This window comes from Ahaetulla prasina, chromosome 1 (assembly GCF_028640845.1).
Source record: "Ahaetulla prasina isolate Xishuangbanna chromosome 1, ASM2864084v1, whole genome shotgun sequence".
Taxonomy (NCBI): domain Eukaryota; kingdom Metazoa; phylum Chordata; class Lepidosauria; order Squamata; family Colubridae; genus Ahaetulla; species Ahaetulla prasina.
In genome coordinates, this window is record NC_080539.1 from 88817216 (window position 1) to 88832728 (window position 15513).

The 15513-nt window shown below is 37.5% G+C and overlaps 1 protein-coding gene and 1 pseudogene across 4 annotated transcripts in view; one reads left to right on the forward strand and one right to left on the reverse strand.

Annotated features, from left to right (window-relative positions):
• PDE10A (phosphodiesterase 10A) overlaps positions 1 to 15513 on the forward strand; it is a 146008-nt gene that overhangs the window by 33662 nt on the left and 96833 nt on the right. The gene's annotated exons all lie outside the window — the stretch shown is intronic.
• LOC131188492 (small ubiquitin-related modifier 1-like) lies at positions 1092 to 3585 on the reverse strand (annotated as a pseudogene).

Consider the following 15513-nt stretch of genomic DNA (forward strand, 5'->3'; position numbering starts at 1 on the left):
TTGTGGAGAATTTTGCTGATTTTATCTGTGGTGCCTTTGATGTACGGGAGGAGGGCGATGTCGCTGTCTTGTTCTGTGTCTTGGTTCTTGGGTGGTGTCTCCCTTTGGATTAGGTTGGTAATTGTGTTTCTTTGGAATCCATTGGAGATTAATACATTTGTGAGAGAGTATATACCTATACCTGTGAAAACCTACGAACACACACACATACACACACACACACATACACACACACAAAATAGTAGGTAATATTGTGACTGTGGATATTACCATGCTTGTGACAATTCACTCTGCATCCATCAGCAGCTCTGCTTGAAGTTATGGTTTTGTACTTTAGTTGTCATGGGGGGCTGGCTTTCAGCCCTTTGGGGCAGGCCAAGCCAGAAACAAATGCCATGAAACTATTAGAACTCTAGTTTATGTATTTATTGATAAAATTTGTTTATTTATCAAATTTACATAACTGTCCATCTCACCAGAAGTGACTCTGGGCAATGTAGAACAATTAAACCACAGTATAAAAACAATCATTTACAAAACACTCATTTTAAAGTGTATAATAAGTATTTTCTTGCACTCCTTATAAACTGTCTGTTGTTTCAAAATGTTTCAAATGCAGGAATGGGGTACTGAATATAGTTTAATGTTAAATAAAGGTAAAGGTTCCCCTTGCACATACGTGCTAGTCGTTGCCGACTCTAGGGGGCGGTGCTCATCTCCGTTTCAAAGCCGAAGAGCCAGCGCTGTCGGAAGACGTCTCCGTGGTCATGTGGCCAGCATGACTGAACGCCAAAGGCGCATGGAACGCTGTTACCTTCCCACCAAAGATGGTCCCTATTTTTTCTACTTGCATTTTTACGTGCTTTCGAAACTGCTAGGTTGGCAGAAGCTGGGACAAGTAACGGGAGCTCACCCTGTTACACGGCAGCACTAGGGATTCGAACCGCCGAACTGCCAACCTTTCGATCGACAAGCTCAACGTCCTAGCCCCTGAGCCACCGTGTCCCGTGTTAAATATCATACTACAAAAAAAGAACTATTATTTAAAAATAAAAAGGATAAAGGGAAAATGAAAAAAAAAAGCAAGCACTCTAAATTGTTGAACGGCATTCTGTTCCTTCCTGATAAACTTCAGTGATATCTTCTTCCATTCCAATCTTTTTTGGAGTATGATTTTCTGTAATTCTCTGACCCTCAGGGAGGACCCTGAGTGAATTGGAACTGGAATTCCCTGTCTCTTACAGTATGATTCTTTAAGGTTCCTTGGAAGCATTGACATATTTACTTTAAACTGAATTTTGTTTTTGTCCTGCCCAATGGCTTTGACTTTAATATATTCACTTTCTTTTCTATCAGCCACACCTCAGATGAAGATTTGGTCTCTGGGCCTGATGTGTCTCCCTTGCAGATGTTATAATATTTTATTAATAAAGGGTGTAATAATAGCATTTTAAAAGCCTGACAGAGATTCTCCTTCCTTCTACTTATACCAAGGAGAATCAAGACGGGATCACCATGAGTTTCTTTGTCACTCCCTCCTCTGTTCCAAAGCTAAGATGGTATTTAAATAATGACTATTGAATCTCATTTTAAGACAATTTCTGTAGTCCATGATACTTACAAAGCTCCCCGGAAAAATATTGAATCTTAGCTGCTTGTCTGCTTTATTCTTCAAAATGGACACTAAAACATTCTTATAAATTAGCGTAGTGGCTGGATAAATAAGCACTTTACATGAAATACTTTTGGTCATTTTAAAGGTGAAAAGGAAGAAGCAAAGTAAATTGCTGTTGATTGTAGGGAAACTTGGGGATGACAGCAATATGTTTGGGGAGATGAAACATAGATAACTGCAATAGCTGCAATATTTCTTTCATCAAATGTATAGGTCAGACCATCTCACCTAAAGTGATTCTGGACAATGTTCAGTAAAACTAGGAATTAAAAAAACATTTTACAGTGTAATGTAGTGTAAGGCAAAAATACCAATCCCAAAATGGGGAAGTGAAATTGGGAGATGTGGGCTGAGATAGTGATGGTATCAGAAAATGACAAGAAGGATTAAATGGTTGATAGGCAAATTTAAAGGGTGCATTTTTGGGCACATAGTTTTGCATGTACAATATGCTGGAGAGTACAATATGCTGCATGAACAATTTGCATATATAAAATGCATACATGTATGGACGTTAATCTCAAAACAGAGATTTTAATCTATGAGGAATGAATCTTATTGGTTAGGAATATGGCACAAAAGAATCCTGGAGTAGATTATCCCAAAGAATAGAGAAAAGGATTATGTCTTAAATACTTTTGGTCAAGTTATCTCTCTTGTAATCCCTTTAGAATAGAATAGAATAGAATTTTATTGGCCAAGTGTGATTGGACACACAAGGAATTTGTCTTGGTGCATATGCTCTCAGTGTACATAAAAGAAAAGATACGTTCATCAAGGTACAACATTTACAACACAATTGATGATCAATATATCAATATAAATCATAAGGATTGCCAGCAACAAGTTATAGTCATACAGTCATAAGTGGAAAGAGATTGGTGATGGGAACTATGAAACGATTAATAGTAGTGCAGATTCAGTAAATAGTCTGACAGTGTTGAGGGAATTATTTGTTTAGCAGAGTGATGGCCTTCGGGAAAAAACTGTTCTTGTGTCTAGTTGTTCTGGTGTGCAGTGCTCTATAGCGTCGTTTTGAGGGTACGAGTTGAAACAGTTTATGCCCAGGATGCGAGGGATCTGCAAATATTTTCACGGCCCTCTTTTTGATTCGTGCAGTATACAGGTCCTCAATGGAAGGCAAGTTGGTAGTGTTATGTCCTCGGGAATACGACCCGAGGAGAGAATGCCTGTTGCTAGCCGTCGCTGATTGGTTAAAGCACGGCTAGTGTAAAGAGCGGGAAAGGGGGTTGTTTGATTGGTTCCGCAGCTTGATAGCGAGCTATACTTAAGCAGCTGCCGAGCCAAGCGCGGCGTTCCTTTTATTGCCTCCAGTGAGAAGTTGTTAAGAGTCGTTAATAAAGCAGTTTTTAAGCCAAGCCTCGGACCCTCGAATTGTTCGCAAACAGAACAGGTAGCAATTATTTTTTCTGCAGTTCTAATTATCCTCTGAAGTCTATGTTTTTCTTGTTGGGTTGCAGAACCGAACCAGACAGTTATAGAGGTGCAAATGACAGACTCAATAATTCCTCTGTAGAATTGGATCAGCAGCTCCTTGGGCAGTTTGAGCTTACTGAGTTGGCGCAGAAAGAACATTCTTTGTTGTCCTTTTTTAATGATGTTTTCGATGTTAGCTGTCCATTTGAGATCTTGCGATATGATAGAACCCAGAAATTTGAAGGTTTCTACTGTTGATACTGTGTTGTCAAGTATTGTGAGAGGTGGAAGTATGGAAGGGTTTTTCCTAAAGTCTACCACCATTAGTGCGACAATGTAAAATGAGTTGTTGTTTTCACTGGATAATTAATTTGATAAATAAACAATATAATAACCACTTAATGATCCTTCCTATGATACTTTAACCTTCGCAAATGTTCCCACTTTTTCAAAAGTTTAGACACTTCGGCCATTGAGGAAGACATTTAATTCCATTTATTAGAGCAATGAACATTTAGAATACTTTGATATTTTTAGCTGTTTTATTCAGGAATGGGCTTGGGTTGTTTTATTAATTTTGTGCTTAGTTGTTGAGGCAAATAGATTAAAAGCTCGGCAGTTGTAACTGAATTAACAAATGCTTAGCTTTAGTATAGAGGTCAAATTGTTTTTCAAATAGCAAAAATATGGGAAGCATCACCCCCCCTTTAAAGGCTTTCTAAAGTTGTAGAGAGTTATCTGAATTAACACTCTCTAGGAATTAAAATGGTTTAAAAGAACTTTAGTTAAATTGCATGTGACTGGAATGCTGCCCATTCTGCTTAAAGCAAAATTTAAGAAAGTTAGTAAAATTTTGATAGGTTTACTGAAATGTAAGTAAATGCAGATAATAGAGCATTATTAGGGTTTCTTTTTACATTTATACTAGTTTGCAGAATACCACACATTTCAGTAAGTAATTTTTGCATTGACAAGATTATTGAAATTTTTCTTCTATTTTTGTAAGGCAATATTGCTGTCTCCTTGTCTTCTACATATTGATTCAACCCTTAAACAGGGAAAAGCTGATACATTTTTTTGCTACTTTTGGAAGTTATAATTATATCTGGTTATATGATCAGAAGCAAGGATAAGATACATAAGCCATATACTGCTGCTGCAAGATGAGATGAAATATGATACTATTTGCAAATGTTAGTCCATGCAAATCTAGGCAGATAACACTATGTGTGCAGGGCAAAGTAAATAACATACTCTGCTTCTTAACCCATTAGGATTGCAGATTCCCAATTTAAAACAAATTGCTCCTGTCATAGTTATCGCCTTTGAAAATTATTTATGTTTGTGAAATTGTTCCAGTGAGGAGGAAGTGGAATGAAGAAAAATTAATTGGAAAAGAGGGTGACTGTCTATATAATGAGTGTTTCTCTACCTCAGCATCTTTAAGATAGGTGGACTTCAATCCCCATGTTGGAAGAAATATCCATCTGGTTTAGTTCCAAGCTGGGAGAAAGACACTGGAAACATGGAGGCTGATTGGAAAGATTTATTTATTTATTTATTTATTTATTTATTTATTTATTTATTTATTTATTTATTTATTTATTTAATCAAATTTGTATACCGCCCTATCTCCCGAGGGACTCAGGGCGGTTCACAGGCCAATAAAAACATATAAATACAAATTAAGATCACAATTAAAAAACTTATTCTAAAGCCAAATTAATTAAAAATGATATAAATACTAAAACCAATTAAAATCAATATAAATTTAAAACCTAGTCCAGTCCTGCGCAAATGAATAAATATGTTTTAAGCTCGCGGCGGAAGGTTCGGAGGTCCGGAAGTTGACGAAGTCCTGGGGGGAGTTTGTTCCAGAGGGTGGGAGCCCCCACAGAGAAGGCCCTTCCCCTGGGTGTCGCCAGCCGACACTGCCTAGCTGACGGCACCCTGAGGAGTCCCTCTCTGTGAGAGCGCACGGGTCGGTGAGAGGTATTCGGTAGCAGCAGGCGGTCCTGTAAGTAACCCGGCCCTATGCCATGGAGCGCTTTAAAGATGGTTACCAAAACCTTGAAGCGCACCCGGAAGGCCACAGGTAGCCAGTGCAGTCTGCGCAGGATAGGTGTCACGCGGGAGCCACGGGGGGCTCCCTCTATCACCCGCGCAGCCGCATTCTGAACTAACTGCAGTCTCCGGATGCCCTTTATTTATTTATTTATTTATTTATTAATTAAATTTCTAGACCGCCCTTCTCCCGAAGGACTCAGGGCGGTGTACAGCCTTATTAAAATACATAGATAGACAATAAATTTAAAATAATTTTAAAATGAAATATTTAACCGGCCAATTTAACTAAAAATAGCAAAACCAATTAAAATCAGTACAAAATTTAAAATTTAAAATTTAAAAAACTAAAAAATCTAATCCAGTCCTGCACCTGAATAAGTGTGTTTTAAGTTCACGACGGAAGGTTCTAAGGTCCGAGAGTTGGCGAAGTCCTGGGGAGCTCGTTCCAGAGGCGGGAGCCCCACAGAGAAGGCCCTTCCTGGGTGTCGCCAGACGACACTGCCTAGCTGACGGCACCCTGAGGAGTCCCTCTCTGTGAGAGCGCACGGGTCGGTGAGAGGTATTCGTAGCAGAAGGCGGTCCCGTAAATAGCCCGGCCCTATGCCATGGAGCGCTTTAAAGGTGATCACCAACACCTTGAAGCGCACCCGAAGGCCACAGGTAGCCAGTGCAGTCTGCGCAGGATAGGTGTCACCCGGGAGCCACGAGGGCTCCTTCTATCACCCGCAGCCGCATTCTGGACTAACTGGAGTCTCCGGATGCCCTTCAAGGGAAGCCCCATGTAGAGAGCATTGCAGTAATCCAGGCGAGACGTCACGAGGGCGTGAGTGACCGTGCATAGGGCATCCCGGTCTAGAAAGGGGCGCAACTGGCGCACCAGGCGAACCTGGTAAAAAGCTCTCCTGGAGACGGCCGTCAAATGATCTTCAAAAGACAGCCGTTCATCCAGGAGGACGCCCAAGTTGCGCACCCTCTCCATCGGGGCCAATGACTCGCCTCCGACAGTCAGCCGTGGACTCAGCTGACTGTACCGGGATGCCGGCATCCACAGCCACTCTGTCTTGGAGGGATTGAGCTTGAGCCTGTTTCTCCCCATCCAGACCCGTACGGCTTCCAGACACCGGGACAGCACTTCGATAGCTTCGTTGGGGTGGCCCGGTGTGGAAGATAATTTAATGATGAGGCAGAAGCACATGGGTTCTGGAGCAGCTGCCTACAAGCAGTTGAGAGTGGGGGGTATTTATACCTTGTCTTGGGCTTTGCACTTGAACTTCTTGTTCCTGTGCAAGAACATGTATTCTATTGACTATTGTCAGACTCCTATGGGGCCATGTACAAATCCTAGGAGTTTATCTAAGCTAAGTTTGGTTGAAATTTTCTGGGGGTGGTGCAACTGAGATGATGCAATGAAGGGGCTTTGGGAATTCCTATTGTGGCTGAGGGCTAATCCTACCTTTGTTGGATCTTGGGTGAGGGTATTTGATTATGAACAGAATTAGCTATCCCTTTATCTCTTAAGTGCTGACATCTGCTTGTGGGCTATTAAGAAAGGTGGGGGCTGCTTTCCAAGAGCATGTTTCTCCATTTCTCATCCAGGGAAATATACTACTCTGCCTTTTAAATATTTCTCAAAATATTTCATTCTTCTAGGAGAGAGGTGGGCCCTAACTTTCTACACCCAGAATTGGCTGGGGAAATCTGGGAGTTGAAGTCCACCCATCTTTAAGTTACTGAGGTTGAGAAACACTGATTTGTTTCTCTGTAAAAACCTGCTTAGACAGTAGCTTGGAAGTCTTTAAATGTTCATTTTCATTTAATGTCCCTCATTCTTTGCCCCTTCCTTTCTCCCTTTTCATACTGTAATAGCTGAAGTACCAGACTCTGTAAACTGATAAGAACCACATGGTCTTTTGCCATAAGCCAGGAATCCCCACTGGGCTTTGTGACGCACACAGTTTTCTCCTGATGTCAAACAGCTGATAAGTAGCACCTTGGCTTTATTCCTAAACCTGTGTGCCAGAGAGGAAGAAAGGTCTTTTGTCTGAAAAAGGCAGCTCCCTTGTGGTATTTTTTAAAAACATCTTATTGCTTTTCTTGAATTGGAGCCAGATTTCTGTCTGCTCAAACTATTTAACATTATTTCTTAATTACTTGGCAACAGTAAATTGTCCACTAGAAAAGTATTTAATTCATGGACTGTTACATTTATTTCATTATGCTCCTGGAATTAGATACAGAATGCAGCACGCGGTGTTTGTAAAACAGAACGAGTCCCAGTAGTTAAAGAAAAATATATATGTGTATTTCAAATTTTGTCTCACAGAATATTAGGTTTGAAGCCTGAATGTGCTATCTATAATGAAAGAGCTCATTCTGTTTATGGAAGAAGCAGTAATCTCATTGAGGCTTCCATTAGTGTGAGCAAGTAAGAAATAGAAGAAGATGCAATGTAGCCTATTCTCTTTCCTTCCAGCGGTTCAGTTCAGGAAGATATTTTTTCTTTCTTTCTAGAGCAGATTTCCAGAACTCAAAATGCTGCACAATGAAGAATAAATCATTGCCAAAAATGTAGAATAATTTCTTATACTGCATGTACAGGACTTTTTCCTGTAATGGGATTAAATATATTCAAGCTGTTTTTGCTGCTATTTTCGTTTCACTTGTATTAATTCTGTAACTATCTACTTCCATTTTAATTGACATTTGTATATGTTCACATGTGTAAATGCTATCTGTTTTAACATAATATAAAAGTAGAAGCCTCATTGAAAATTCTATCAAGATAAAGAAAATGGCAATATTTCTACCCTTTAGTGTACATTTTAATTTTTTTGTCATTTTGACAATCATGATTACTGTACATTGCAATCATGATTACTGTACATTGCAACAAATTATCAGATGTTAATTATGTTCTGTTTCTTCTTTTCCCAAGTCTCTGAACCATCTGTGCATAATTCTTCAATTAGTGTGACCCAACTGTTGAGTTTTAGCTATAGCAAATCTGCATATGATTAGATATGTCAATATTGTTCATTCATATTTTTCAGTTCTTTAACTCTGACCAAATGATTCTTAAAGTTTTAGTCTCAGCTTTTCAGATTATGTTAAATGATACCTGTTGTTAGATAATGTTTTCTTGCTTTTGGTCCACAAACAGTTTTAAAAAGGCCATAAATACAATGTATTGTAAATACAAAGAAACAAAAACAAAAATCAATTGAAGATAAAGGGAAAAAAAGAACCATGAAATGTAAATTAAGGAAGTACTAATATTTATACAATGGAAGTTCAAAAACAACAAATTTATCCTTGACCAAATGTTGTAATATTGATTGGACATTCTATAACATTAAAAGAAGCTAGTTCATGTGCAGAAAGTGAACATATGTTTCATTCTGTGTTTTAAATCAAGTGTAGTACAGTGTTTTTCATCAGAATAAAGCAATCTTCTTAGCTTCAACCCATCTATGGTAAGTCCAAATTTTTTCAGAGTTTGATAGATTCCAAATTTTATGATTATAATTTGGCATCACATTCACACATATAACTGTTACTTGTCATTCAATATCCTGTTATCCACTTGTGAGTATTAAACCAAAACAGTGCAAATATGTAACATAGTAAAAGTGCAAATGCCAAGTGTTGCTATGGTTGCTTCTTGTTTCCAATAAACATAGAAAATAATATTTTGAATTAATTACATCCTAAGATCATTGAATGTTAATTTAACAAGATAAAATTCTAACTCATTATTTTGTCAAAGCAGATATTGTTCCACATCGCTTTTTAAACCTTCTATGTTTATCTTATACAACTTTTCCACTGTAGATAAAAACTAACTATAGATTTGGGGACATTCAATTTTTTCCCCAGTTAAATGTTAATAGTTTAGGCACTTCAAATGATCTTACTGAATGAGTTCCAACTTGTGAAATCAGGAAAAGAAATGTATATATTGCCATTCAGCAGTTTTAGGTGATCCAAGTTCTTTTTACAAAACATTAAAAGAGGTTAACAATAAGCTTATCCAAAACAATAGCCCTTTTTTCTGCCTCTTGAATACCAGTAAAAGGATTTACCAGCAATTTTCAGGCTAGGATTATTCTATAATGTCAGTTTCTTAAGACGAGCTAGGATCAAATTTGAGTCTTGTTCCAAACATTATTATATGCCTTGAGGCTTTTAATGCAGGAAAAATAACCAACGTAGCTGAAACAGGAACCAAGTCTCTGCAAAAATATCAAGGCAGATAATAATTTTTAGTTGTTTCTGTAACTTTCATAATGGCTAGTGAGATAGATAAACCTTTGTTATATAAAATAAGAACCAAACCTAAGTGTTATTTGTATCATTGGAGTCCTCATATACAGTAAGTTTAGTAGGATCCATATGAAGCTCTAAAAGCCTTCAATGGCATAGACAACTTTAAAAAAAATCAGAAGGAGCAAATACTTGTATAAAAAATTGTAGGTATATCAATAGTTCCAAAATGGGACAAAGATTTACTTTTAGGAAGACTTTTATTGTTGTAGTGTAAATTTAAAGAAAGTACTATGTGATACTCATTTATTCTGGAACAAAAGAACAATGGGATTATTAAACATTAGGTTCAACTTCCTAAAATTGGTCCAAAATTTATATTAATCAGAGGAATTAACAAAACAGAAAATATAAGTCTAAAAGCATTGTTTCTTTTATCTAGTTCCTTCATCTGCACTGGAATAGAGTGCAGATGTTTAATGGAGTTTTTACAATGAAATACTCCAAAATTTGGCATTTATTATACATGAAGAACATCTGATAAAATTTTCTAGGTAATCTGTTGTGCTCCTGAAATTTAGAACAAACTTGGGTAAATTAATGTTTCCTGGTTCAAAAAATACTTTTTTTCCTCTCACATATCCTCTCTTCTCCATCCAATATATAAGGGGGGGGGAGCCTAATATTCTCAGTGATTAAAGATGGAACTGATAGAATTAACTTCCACTCAGAAGAATGGATTTAGATTTTTGCAACTGGTAGAGTGAGCCACTCTTTTCTCAAATTTCACTCTGTCTTCCAGAAAAGAAGTCCCACCCCCATCCCTTGGCTTCAACGTGGACCAAGTAATCTTAAAAAACAACATCTTAAGGTCTCATTTTCTAGGTTTCATCACACATTAAATGCTTTGGAATTTTGGCCAATTAGGCCTAGGATCACCACCCTGTGTAGTCTTTAATTCATAGATTAGATCATGTTCTTTTATTTTGTACACATAAACAAGTGTATTCTTTTGGAATACTTTGGGAAGTGCTTCAAAGGTACATGATTTTGCAGGTCCATTACTTATAATAGGAGAATGGATAGGTTACCTTTTTTTAATTTTAAAATCGTAAAGTCAGGAATCAGTAAAATTAAATACAAATATTTTAATTTAAAGCAAGAATTATCCCTATTATATATTTATTTTTTATTAAACCAATTTATGTAGCCACTCACGTGTTAAAAAGGAACTTTGGGCAACAAACAGAATAAAAACACAACGCAATAAAGCAGACATTCAAAATGATATGAACAAATTTTAAACCCCTGGGTCCCTGATGCAAACTCATATATCCACAATTATCTCATGCCAGCTGTGTCAACATTCAGAGCCTAGTGCCTGGGGGGAAACCCAATTTCCTAAAAGCCAAGAGATTTGGGGTTTGGGGGGAGGTTGTTCCTATAAAGAAGGCATCCTGACAGAAAAAGCATGTCTCCAAGGCTCTATCGGGCAACCCCGATTCACTAAGGGGACCTGGAGTACGTCCATCCTGCCAGATTTAGTAAATTGGACAGAAACCATTGGTGATAGATGGTCCTGGAGATATCCTGGCCCAATGCCACGTAAGGGTTTTAAAGGTGATAACCAGCATCTTGAATTGTATCTGGAAGCTTACTGAAAGCTAATATAATTCATACAGTGGTGTTAAATGAACATGGTGAAGTGCACCCGCTATTGCCCATGCTGCTGCAATCTGGACCAACTGCAGCTTCTGGATGCTCTTCAGGGGAAGCCCCATGTTGAGCATAATGCAGTAATCCAATTGGGAGACTTGAGACTATGAATAACTATGAGAAATGCCCTCTGATCTAGGAAAGGGTACATCAAATGTATTTGTGCAAAAGCCCTCCTGGTTCCAGTTGTCACCGACTCTTTCTCATCCCAAACAGATTAAAAATGTCAAAACTCCAGATATGGGAGAACAGGAAAAATGTTGAGCCCTAGAGAAAATAGAGGCTGGATCTCTACCCCTCTCTCCACAAACACTGACTAGAATTGGATGATGCTTAAACTTTATATATAAAAAAATCCTTGGCGCTAGATAGTGTTTGAGTAATTGAGCTTATAAAAAACACCGTATTATCCTGTACAGCAAAAACCAACACTGGCCATGATGAATTCCAAAACATTTCTCCAAAGTTCTCTGTGGTTAATAACCAGCAGTTTATTTACTTAATAATGAAATAGTGCACATATTGTTTTCAGTAACGTTAGAGGGTAGAAGAACTGGTTGGTTAATTCTAACTGCAATTATTGAAATTGTGTATGTGAATTCAAACAACCCACCCTCTTACTTTGCTTGCTCTTAGGTGATCTCGTTGACCTTTTTTGCTTTCCTAATTTCAGGCAGCAGAAGCATTGTGTTGCTCAGGGAAAAACAAAACAAAACAGGTCTATTCTCAATCCATACTAGAGTTTCCATAGGCATCTTTCTCAAATCCAGAAGTTGTGGATGCTGCAACACTGGAGGTTTTTAAAAAAAGGTGAGACAACCATTTCTCTGAAATGGTATAGGACAGGGGTGTCAAACTGGCTGCCTGCGGGCTGGATGCATCATGTGCAGACCACGCCCACCCAGGCTCCGCAAAGACAAAAAAGTCACGATACATCACGTGACATCACGTGACATGATAGAGTTTGACGCCCATGATATAAGGTTTCCTGCTTGAGTTGTGGGAATTGCAGTAGAAGACCCCCCCAAAGTCCATTCCAACACTGTTATTCTGTTAAATCCACTTTGACATCTTTAACAGAATAGAATAGAATAGAATAGAATAGAATAGAATAGAATAGAATAGAATAGAATTCTTTATTGGCCAAGTGTGATTGGACACACAAGGAATTTGTCTTTGGTGCATGTGCTCTCAGTGTACATAAGGAGAATAAAATACATTCATCAAGAATAAAAAGATACAACATGTAGTGATAGTCAAGGTTAGTAATAAGCTATTAAATCATACCAGTAAACAAAACAATATAAATTGAAAGATACAAGCAACATGGTTTTAGTCATAAGTGGGAAGAGATAGATACTAGTAAGGAAGAGAAGAATAATAGTAATACAGTGTTAGTAAATTATTTGGCAGTGTTGTGGGAATTAGTTGTTAAGCAGAGTGATGGCATTTGGGAAAAAACTGTCATGTGTCTAGTTGTTCTGATGTGCAGTGTGCCCTATAGCGTCCTTTTGAGGGCAGAAGTTAAAACGGTTTATGTCCAGGATGTGAGGGGTCCGTAGCTATTTTCACAGCCCTCTTTTTGACTTGTGCAGTATACAGGTCCTCAATGGAAGGCAAGTTGGTAGCATTTGTCTTGTTTGGTTGCAGAGCCAAACCAGACAGTTATGGAGATGCACATGACAGACTCAATAATTCCTTTTAGAACTGTATCAGCAGCTCCTTGGGTAGTTTGAGCTTCCTGAGTTGGCACAGAAAGACCATTCTTTGTTGTGCTTTTTTGATGATGTTTTTGATGTTAGGTGTTCATTTTAAGTCTTGAGATATGATAGGTTATAATAAAACTTCATTAATACTAGATTGACCAGCCTTAGAATGAAAGTTATGATTCCAAACAGATCTCCTGGGATTATATCTGAGGCCATATTCTCTGGCTTGGCAAGATCACCACTGGGTAACAGTACAGTGATAAACTAGTAGAATTCCCAACATTCCTAGTGTTCACCATACAATAAAATTGTGTTCTCATACTTGAATCCTACATCCATGCCCATCATGTTTTCTTGGCAACAACATGAAAGGGATTTCCCACTCTATTTCCCATGATGTTTTTAGGTGTCCCATCTAGCTTTTCATTCTGTTTTTTTCCTTGTTTCCTGTAATGTATCTTTAAATGTTTTGGCTGGAAACAAGTACGTTGCTGATTGGTTGAAGCCGCCGGTTGAAATGTATATAAGGAGAGGTTTTTCCCCAGCCTGGTGGCTGGGTTCACCATATATTAAAGAGCTGTTGTCACTACCCTGGTCTCCAGCCTCGTTACTTCCCGAACTTAACATTTCCCATCCAAATACCAGTTCTAAGCTAAAAGTTAGCTGGTCTTTTATCACCAAGTGCACATACTGAAAATTACTACTATGATAGATGGGAACTCTGAGGCAGAAGGATCCCTATAACATTAAAGCAACTTCTTTTAAACCTGAAGTGTATGCTGAGATGATATAAAATAAAATTGTAATTACAGATGGGTATCGTGCATTTGTTTTCAATCTCAGTTACATTAAAATGAGTAAACCATGTGAACATAAACTCGCATAAGGCAGAGGGGTTCTTCTGGACTGATCTGGTATTTACTACTACATTGTAGGGCCTAATTGCAGGAGAGAAAAAATCCACCAGAGACTTCTAGGGGCATGCTGAGGAAATAATAATATAGCGTCATTTATTCTCTTCATAATACGGTGTTTTCTGTTTCCAAAACTGTCTTTCCTTTCCTTTGGCCATGTTGCCAGGGCAGTGAATATCTCTTTAATCATCTTGCATATTTTGACTTGAATTCCTAATCTGTCTTTTATGGTACTGATTTTGATAAGTTGGGCTATTTTTTCCTTTTGCGTAAAGACAGATGCAGAGAATGACTTAAGTAGTTCTGCTTTCTCTCTGCTGCCTGTCACCTCCTTGCCATCTTCTCCCATTAGAGGACAGATCATTTCCTTGACTTTTTTCTTTTTCTTTTTACATGTTGAAAGAAACTTTTTAAAATGGTTTTTGACATTTGTCGCAAGTGTTAGTTCATTCTGAACCTTGGCTTTCCTGACTTCATTTTTGCAGATTCAGACTATATACTGTAAGTTATGGGGGGTGAGGGGATTTTTAGAGAAAATGAAAAATTACCAAGTTAAAACTCAAGTAAATGAATATGAAACTGATTAATTTGATTGACATATGCTGTTATTTCTGGTAATTCTTAATGTACTTTTGCTTATTAAGCTTGAACGATGAGTCTTTATATTTTATTTATAGATTTGAGATGAGGTATAGGAAGAGAACTTTGAAATATTAGAGAAGGTGATAAGTTACTAAAATGTTTGCATTTGTCTTGATGGGGGAAAGTAATTTCTTTAGATATCCTTTTTCTTATATTTTTTTTCTTTTCTTCCCCCTTTTTTTCTTAACACTTTCAATTTATCTCTTATCTTCTATATTTTCTATTAGTTTTTTATCTCTGTATTTTTAAATTTTCATAAAAAAATATTTAATCCTCCACAGATTCAATATCATCTATTAAATATTTCATATCAATCCTTTGTAGGAGAAGAGCAGGCCGAGCAGGGAGGTGGAATTAAGCAAGTCATTAGCTTAGAATCGTTATTTTCCACAAATAGTTCAAGTCTTGAATTCTTTTGACCTTATCAGGTACCAATGTAGTATTGTACATTAGTTGACTAAATTCTTGTATATGGGCTTGAGCAATAACTCTTCTGAACTAGAACTTATGTGTGATCCTGACATTCTTGTCAATAATATCTACATTCTGAAAATATTAGGCCACCTAGCGTATTGTTATCAAGTATGAAATAATGCTATTTCAGAAAGATATTGTCTAGCCGCACTTCAGGCAATATGGTATAGTTTTAGATTGGGAAAACCCAGATTAAAATGTCCACTTGACCATGAATCTCACTGTCTGTCTTCAGGGCAGGTACTTTCTTTTAGTTTAATCTACTTCACAGAGAGATGGTTGCTAGGATTAAATGTGGGTAACTTCATTTTAGAAGCCTTGAAAGAGCTTCTAAAAGTCCAGAGCAAAGTTCAACAAATATCACATAGATCTTTGCTATCTCTGCATCTGTTTTCATACCTCAGTTCTTGTGCTGTTAAGAGAGATCCTTGACTAACTAGGAGATAATGCTTACTCTGAATCAAACCTATTGCAAAGTGATGGCATCAGATACCAGAGGGTCTGGTATCTGGTATCTAGCAATATTTCTGCTCAATAGCTTCTTATCTACTTAAACATTATATATTAAAAATGAAGCCATTGAGACTTAGCTGGTCTAGCCAAGAATTTGATTTGT